Source organism: Leptinotarsa decemlineata, unplaced genomic scaffold (assembly GCF_025532065.1).
Source record: "Leptinotarsa decemlineata unplaced genomic scaffold, Ldec_3_MD MMD2_tig00004307_RagTag_RagTag, whole genome shotgun sequence".
Taxonomy (NCBI): Eukaryota; Metazoa; Arthropoda; class Insecta; order Coleoptera; family Chrysomelidae; genus Leptinotarsa; species Leptinotarsa decemlineata.
The window spans coordinates 16,542,276-16,550,955 of record NW_027412606.1 but is presented as its reverse complement, the minus strand read 5'-3'; positions in this window follow the sequence as shown (position 1 = coordinate 16,550,955).

Below are 8,680 nucleotides of genomic sequence, written 5' to 3'. Positions count from 1 at the left end.
CAACTACGTCATAAACAATCAAGTTCTGTAGCGTCCTGACACACTCACTGATCTAGGTGTTACTTTTGATTCATTCCTCTCTTTCAATAAACATATTGACACTACTCTAACAGCAGCTCATCACATGTATGGATTCTTAGTAAGAAATACAAAATACTTCGATATTTCACTTCTGTTCGATCTAGGCTGGAATATGCATCTGTCGTGTGGAGTCCCTACTATCAGATTCATATAAATCAACTAGAAACCCTACAGAGGCGCTTCCTAAAATATATGTCTTTTAAACTTGAAGGCACGTTTTCTTCTGTAGGAATACCCTATTATGAATTGTTGTAACTCACAATTTTTGTAGTCTCGAGGTAAGGCGTAAATATTATTAATTTTTTTTTATTCAAGCTCATAAACAATATCATCACCTGCTCTCAACTGTTACATATGTTGAATTTTTGGGTTCCTAGACGGTCATCTAAGAATAGTGTCACATTTTATCTCAACACTCCGCGTACAAATATAATGAAAAAATCTCCAATTTATACAATGTGCGATACCTCTAATTCTGTCAGTCATGTCCTAGATATATTCAACTGCCAGATTATACAAATCAAAAGACATTTCTTAGCTAACTGACAGTTCTGTTTTTATTTCTTTTTATATAGATTCACAAATTATATTATGTAAGTACATATTTGTAAATGCCACTGTTACTCCCTATTCTGTAATTGGCTTCATCCTCTAGAATAGTGTATGAAATAAATAAATAAATAAATAAATAAGGACAGAGCAACATCTATCGTAGTAAGATGATAAACAAACGTACACCTGGTATATGAAGTTTAAAAAGAAAAGTTCATATTCTCACATCCAAAATTTCGAATATTTCGAATATTATAGTTAGCAGAGATCAACCGTTTCCTGTAATGGACCGCTTTTATCTCCCGACCGTGGTTTAAGCTCAAGCGCAGACGCATGTATGAGGTAATGTTGAAAATTGTATTAACGAGGAAATCTTCGCTTTCCATAGAATATAAAAAATGAAAAAGACGTAGTGCAAACAATATTGAAATATTAATATAATTAAAAAAATTCCCGCTTATCACTAGGTACTTGCGTTCCAGCTTGCCAGGTTCTTTGGTGCCTGTGGTATCCTAAATACCAAACTTGTCAGTCACGTCAAAATTTGTATACTCGGTATGCTAGGTTAGAATGTTCTAATTAGTGGACGAGATTCAAACCCAAGCAGTCTAAGTTCTGATTGTGTGCGAGTATTTATTCTGATAATTTGATAAGATATCTTTGTCAACCTTCAATAAAATCTTTTACCCTATAACCTGGTGGCTATTGCACCAATGGTTTACTAATTAACTAAACTTAAACCCCCGGTATATCTTAGACATTTGGCAAATGAAAACTGAACGCAAAAATATCCATCGGTATGAAAAATAAAAAAAAATGGCATTTTACCACCATGTGATTTATTATCATATATTTCCCGACAACTCCCTCAAAATAGCAAATAAATATAGTTTTAAAAACTAAAAAACACATTCGCGTGCAGATGGCGCTATACCTAACCTTCTTGATATAATTCGAACTCACTTTACATGTATTTCATTGAAAAAAGAATTTTTTTCACTAACACGTGCGCCTGCTGTCTTCATGGGGCTTGGTAGCTGATTTTCAGGCTCCCTCTCCGGAATCGGAAAATATCACTGGTCATTTTTCTGAACAATATACGGCTGATTGATCCCAACGTTAAGATAAAATAAATATAGTTCAGAAAGACTAAAAAACACGCTTTTATAGCATACGCAACTAAACAATGAAAAATAAATATAGTTTAAAAAACTGAAAAACACGCTTTTAAAGAACATCGAACTGAGAAGTTAAATAATTTTTTTTTAATAAGCTTGAAACAATAACGAACGAAAAATACTAGTATTATTGTTAAAAAAGCGACGGGCGCTTGATATACAAAAAATATGACACAAAGCGCCCACGCTTTTTTCACGATAATACTAGTATTTTTCGTTCGTTATTGTTTTGAGCTCATTTAAAAAAATATATTTTCAACTTTTTAGTTCGATATTCTTTAAAAGCGTGTTTTTCAGTTTTTAAACTATATTTATTTTCCGTTGTTTAGTTTCGTAATGACTCACAATGAATAATAACCGTGACAAGTAGAATAAAACCAGTAAGGAAGCGCACTCAGGGAGCAGAGGAAATTATCAGGAGAACTTGGCAATAACGCTGGGTCCCTTAATGCAGAAAACTTTCCACCTTGCTTGCCTACGAATACCTATTCTCGATAGGAAATATGGACTGCAACTATTCTACCGTAGATGGCCAAGGTAACTGATCAGCCCGTTGGAGTAACCAAAATTATAGTCTGGGTGCCCGGCTATATAAGGTATCCAAGATGAATAACCAGCTGTAAATTTGTGTGTGGCTTTATCAAGTGTAGTCCGACAAGATAGTCTCGGCGTTTTTATGAAGTGGGGGCGTTTACTCATAATTCGGTTCTGAAATTGCACACCCGCAAAATTTTTAAAATTTATGCATAACGCACTTTCGAAGAAAGTATTTGAAAGAAAAATCAGTAGAATGCACGAAAATGAATTTGTCCGACAAAAATTTTGGGCCGTTGAGGCTGTCCACCAACTCAAGCATGTCAAAATTTTACGTTTAAAAAATGTATGGATAACCACCTGATTTTTTCAGGATTGGTTATTTGATACATGCGAAATGCAAATAGCGATTTGTCCGACAAAAACATTTTCCGATTCTTCAGTCCGACGCGTGAAAATTGTCGATATAAATAAGACAAAAAATTTATGAATAACATTTTTTTTTGTTTCATTTTCAAATGAAGTATACACAATGGATCAATTGTCCGACAGAAAAGTGAGTCCTTTTTCCTGCAAATGAGGAAATTGTGTGTACATAGTGGTTATCTGAAGATTACTGGTCGATTCGTATTTGTGAATATACGGACACTCAAATTATAAATAACCAGCTGATTTTTTGACAATTGATTCATCATAATATGTAGGGTGTAATTATTGAATTGTCCGATAAGATGCGTGCTCCAATTTTCCAATCCGACGTATGGAAATTATCGGTTTCATTAAGCCTCAGCATTGATGAGTGGATCAGCATAATAAGTCAGTGCACCAATCCATTTTCACGCGATTTGTCTGAAAATAAATTATATAATATTTCTTCTGGACAGTCCGTCTCGAATGAAATTTATAATTTTTTGTCGTCCATTGAGATAGTTGGTAATGAGCAGCGCCTTCGTTTCAATTCAGAGTCACTTTCTGATCCAGAAAGGTTTGATAGACCAATCGCGAGAATTAAAATTGTTAACTTTGCTTCGAATGTTACGAAAAAAATTAAGATTAATAATAAAGTGCAAGAGGTCGCTATTCCAAGGGACATTTTTGGGCGGTTATTGTACGCTGCACTAGAAAAAAAAATTGACATCAAGAGAATACTAAGTTATCCATTAACACTGGTGTCATTTTCTCTATGTCACGCTGATGGTACTATTTGTAAGACATCTAAATCTGCGATTGTCAAAGAATTGAAGAAATATCAGTTATTAGATATCGATGCACCTTCGCCAAATATTACCATATATGATGGGGTTTTATCTGCTGCACACTCTGAAAAGATTACTGGAAAAATATGCTTCGATCTCGAAATATATTCTAAAATATTTGCTGTTTGAGAAGAAGAAGGTGCATATCATCTTCGATAAGTACAACACCAAGCATAAAAAACTACGAGCACGATATGAGAGATGAAGATAACGAGACGCAGTGTGACATTCATCGTGAAAATAAACGGCCAATGGAATTCGGTAAATTATTGAGAAGTCGAAATTTCAAAGAAAAATTCATAGGGTTTCTTATTGAAGATTGGGCGAGTGATGATTACAAGGATCTTTGTGACGGAAAAATCATGAAACTCAACTATGACTACTGCTATGTTTATGTCCATTATGTCCATTATCCTACTGTGTAGGGTGTTGAGGCTGGCCTGAACGAATTGTTCTTTTAGATGATATGTTTATGAAGTCACAAATAACATAATGATGAGGAACATTGATTACAATTTGTCATGCTCACACGAAGAAGCAGACACAAAAATTATACATCATATTTGCCAACTCAATACGAATTATCGAGTTACAGTAGGCTGAACTGATTCGAACATTCCCATCATTATGCTTTCAAATATGAAGTATTTGAAATCATAGGTTGAAATCATGATAATGGGCAGTGGTAAAGATAAAAAAAAAAGGTATTAATGTAAATGAAATTTACCGAAATATTGGGGAGCAGTTAGCGCGGGCATTGACTGTTTGCCACATATTCACAGGGAACGATTTTAACCCTTCGTTCTTCAAAAAAGGAAAAAAAAGCCCTTTCAATATTATGAAGAAGGAAGCAAAATTTCAAGAGGCATTCAATAGTCTGACAGAAATGTCTCCTCTTCAAATAAATCCATTTAATCACATATTTATGATAATTGAGGAATATGTGTGTAGAATTTACTCGTTAAAGAGTAATGATGTTAATGAAGGACGCCTGGAACTATTTGATAAGGCATTTTGCAACAAAAGTACTGGTGAGGAGATATTCAAGCAATTGAGAGGTTTCGACGCTGCAAATATACCACCGACAAAGGAGGAACTATTGCAGCAGATAAAAAGAACCATATATTTGTCGAATATTTGGCTGAATGCTCACATGAGATCTCCCACGAATTTGAATCCAGTGTGGGTGGACATCAATCAATGGCAGATACCATCATTATTGGTTTGATGGGCCTCAAAGTCCTTCATTTGAAGAGATTGCATCGAATATTGAAGGTAGCAATCAATTATGATATCGATAATGCAGAGATAATGTTCCTTTCAATAATTAGAAATTTATTTTTTCAGATTCAAATAATGGAGACGATGATGATGATATGATGCAATATGTGGGCTATGAACCTGAGGAGAATTGAGAAAAAATTTAAAGCGTTGAATTTCACTGTTACTATTATTTATAATTAAAATTTATTAATTTACAAAAAAATAAATTAGTAAAAATTTGAAAAATCAATTATTCTTTTCAAATTATAACAATAACATCCATAATAAATTAGAAACATAAAAAAAATATTCCGCTTCTATGAGCCTTATCTCTTTTATAATAAAAGTTATTTAATATTTTGAACATGGGTCGTATAAACAATTTTCATATACCACAACTCATTATATGATCAATGGAATAATTCATGAAATTCGAATATTAATGTTTTCTTGTCGGACTCGAAATTCAGCTCTACTTAAATGTCGGACAATAGTACTATCAAATAAGTACTACTCTTAAAAAGGTAAATTCATTTCAGTCCGACAATTATTCATAAATTTTTTGTCTTATTTATATCGACAATTTTCACGCGTTGGACTGAAGAATCGGCAAATTTTTTTTGTCGGACAAATCGATATTTGCATTTCGCATGTATCAAATAACCAATCCTGAAAAAATCAGGTGGTTATCCATAAATTTTTTAAACGCAAAATTTTGACATGTTTGAGTTGGTGGACAGCCTCAACGGCCCAAAATTTTTGTCGGACAAATTCATTTTTGTGCATTTAACTGATTTTTCTTTCAAATACTTTCTTCGAAAGTGCGTTATACATAAATTTTAAAAATTTTGCGGGTGTGCACCTTTAGAACGAAATTATGGGTAAACGCCCTCACTTCATAAAAAACGACGAGACTATCTTGTCGGACTACACTTGATGAAGCGACACACAAATTTACAGCTGGTTATTCATCTTGGATACCTTATGTCGCCGGGCACGCAGACTATTAGTAACAATATTGGACAATAAAGAATAAATGCAACTATAATTAATAATATCCACATAGACCGGATCAAATCGAGTTGAGTTTATGAATTGAAATATATTCTTCGATATTGATTCACAAAAAAAAAACTAAAAATAAAATGTGTTACATAGTAGAATTTTCAATGGCCTTCTTGGTGCCGAAAACAAAAAAATGATTGTAGCGTTTTCAAAATATTTCATGAAATGATATTTTTTTAAAAGGAACATCCTATATTTCTATATTTCATTGTGCATTTTGATTCGTAACATTTTCAACTACATCTGTCTTCCTAGAGTTGAAAATGAGCGACTTCTGTGAAAATATTTATTTCTTTCAGTAGTACAATGGAATGCTTTGTGTTGGCAAATAAAGTGCTATTAAATATCGAGCCCTTCTCTTGACACCATATGTTGCGGCCATCAATTATATTAATTACAGTTCCACTGTGATATTTCAGTTCATAAATATCATTTTCTTCTATTTTGTACTCCTCATTTTTTAGAAATCCCCAAAAAATAAGAATCAAGAGGTGTCATGTCTGGTGAACCAGGAGGTCACTCAACAGGACCATTTGTAGCAATTCATCTCTTTTCAAAACTCGCAACATTCTTTTTATGCCACTGACATTATGTGATGATGCTCCATCCTGCTGAAAATAGATCATCACCATACTACACATCAAACTCAACCGTTAGATGTTGGAGTTATTTTCAACATTTTAAAGGATACTACAATGCAGCAATGGCTTCCTAGGTGCTTAGAGACCCAGGAGTTCCTATTACCATTTACGAATTAGGATCTTTTATAGGGAAGCCTTACCAGAAAGCCATGACACCAACGACTATTTCGAGTGCTTCCCGAAAAACAGGTATATTTCCCTTTGACCGAAATGTTTTTTCGGATATAGATTTTCTTCCTTGCTCCGTAACAGACAGAACTGATCCAGGTGAACGAACATTGTATGTCATAGAAGATAAGACTGACGATAACAGAAAAAAGAACTCAAGTGATAATGATAGTCCATCAAATCAGGAATTTATTTCATAAATCGACCCTTTGAATGAAGAAGCAGGTCCTTCGAATCAAGTCTCAATAACTGAAGAAGTTTCAATACCATGATCTGTTTAAAAAAAACTGTTTTTTCGTTAATCAGTTGTTACCCCCATAAGAACGGTAACTCTCAGAAGTTGAGAAACTTGTGCGAGCTAAGGACTAACGAGGTCTTAACTTTTAACCTGTGATTCCCAACACGTTTGCGGCTGTTCCATCAACATCAACCTTATCTTATGCCAAAAACCAATCATTTGTATCTCCAAAAGATTTTAGACAACGCAACGTTTACGGGCAGCTACTGGAAAAAATAATAGAAAAACTCGTAAAAGGGGACGAAGTCTAATTGCCACTGATACCCCAGAAAAAATACCTATTGGCAATTGGGAAATATTCTAAAATTGGAAAAGTTCCTGCAAAGACAAAGAGAGTTGTGCTATAAAATTCTTCTGAACCAGAACCGGCATTGGTTAGTGATACTAAATGTAGTATCCAATGGGATAGTGATTCACCAGATCATGAAGTTTCACACATCTCTGAATTTCAATTGAAAGGACAGCCGGAAAAAGACGATTATATTCTGGTCGAGTTTGCTTCGAACAAAACTGATGTTTATTGTGTGGCAAAGGTATTACAAGCAAGAGGTGCCACATGTTTTGTCAGTTTCTTGCGTAAAAAGTTAGGTAAAAATGTTTTCTATATGCCACAAGCAGCAAATATTTTGGATGTTGAACAAAAAGACCTCATAACAATATTACCAAAGCTCCATATAAATCGAAGAACTTCTAGACAAAATGCTTATTCAATATTTAATGTTGATATGAGGTCTATTAATATTCGGATTTCATCTGGTTAATGTAGGTACTGTTTATATTTCGGTAGGTAGGTAGCATCTACCCTACTCTTTTACCACCTACAAAACTTTTTTATTCCTCAAATACATACTCATTTATGATTACCTAAATCATAATATATCAATTCTACATCAATAATTATAAGTCTACGAAGACTAGGATAACATCGGTTTTTAGGAAAACAAGTTCAGTAATGGTGATCTATTTGAGTCCAGTTGGTCATTCAGAAAAATATTTGAATTTTCAAGTTCAATTACTTTCAATGCTTTCAAATGATTGAAATTCAAACCTTTATTTTCTCTCTCTTAAATTTCGAAATCTCCATTGAAGATATGATTTTCTTCTGAAAGATGATTTGAATATTTTGAACTTGATTTCTCATTTATATGGCTCATACGATGTTCATGAGTGCAATTCCTGCCGGTTTGACCAATATATAATTCAGAACAAATTTCACAATTTCATTTATATACTTCTGATTTCTCGAACTTGGATGTTCAGTCTTTACTAATTTTAACTAACTTTCCCCACGTATCCAATTTTGCTATCTTGTTTATTCAAAAACCAAACCACTGTTTTGTTGTTTCTCCAATTACGTTGAAGCTCTATAATTCTCATTTTGATTATCTAACTTATCAATAGGTAAAACGTCTTCGTAGACTGTTTCAGAAAGTATTCTGTCTATTAATTCAGATTTAAATCCGTTGTTCACTGCAATTTTCCTAATAGTATTGAATTATTGGATCAAATTATCATTTGGAAGATGAACATTGACTAATCTACAAATCATGCTATTAGAAGATGATATTTTGTGTTGATACGGATGTGTTTTGAAGTGAAATGGCTCTATCAAAAATGCTCATAACACTATTTTGCACGATTCAT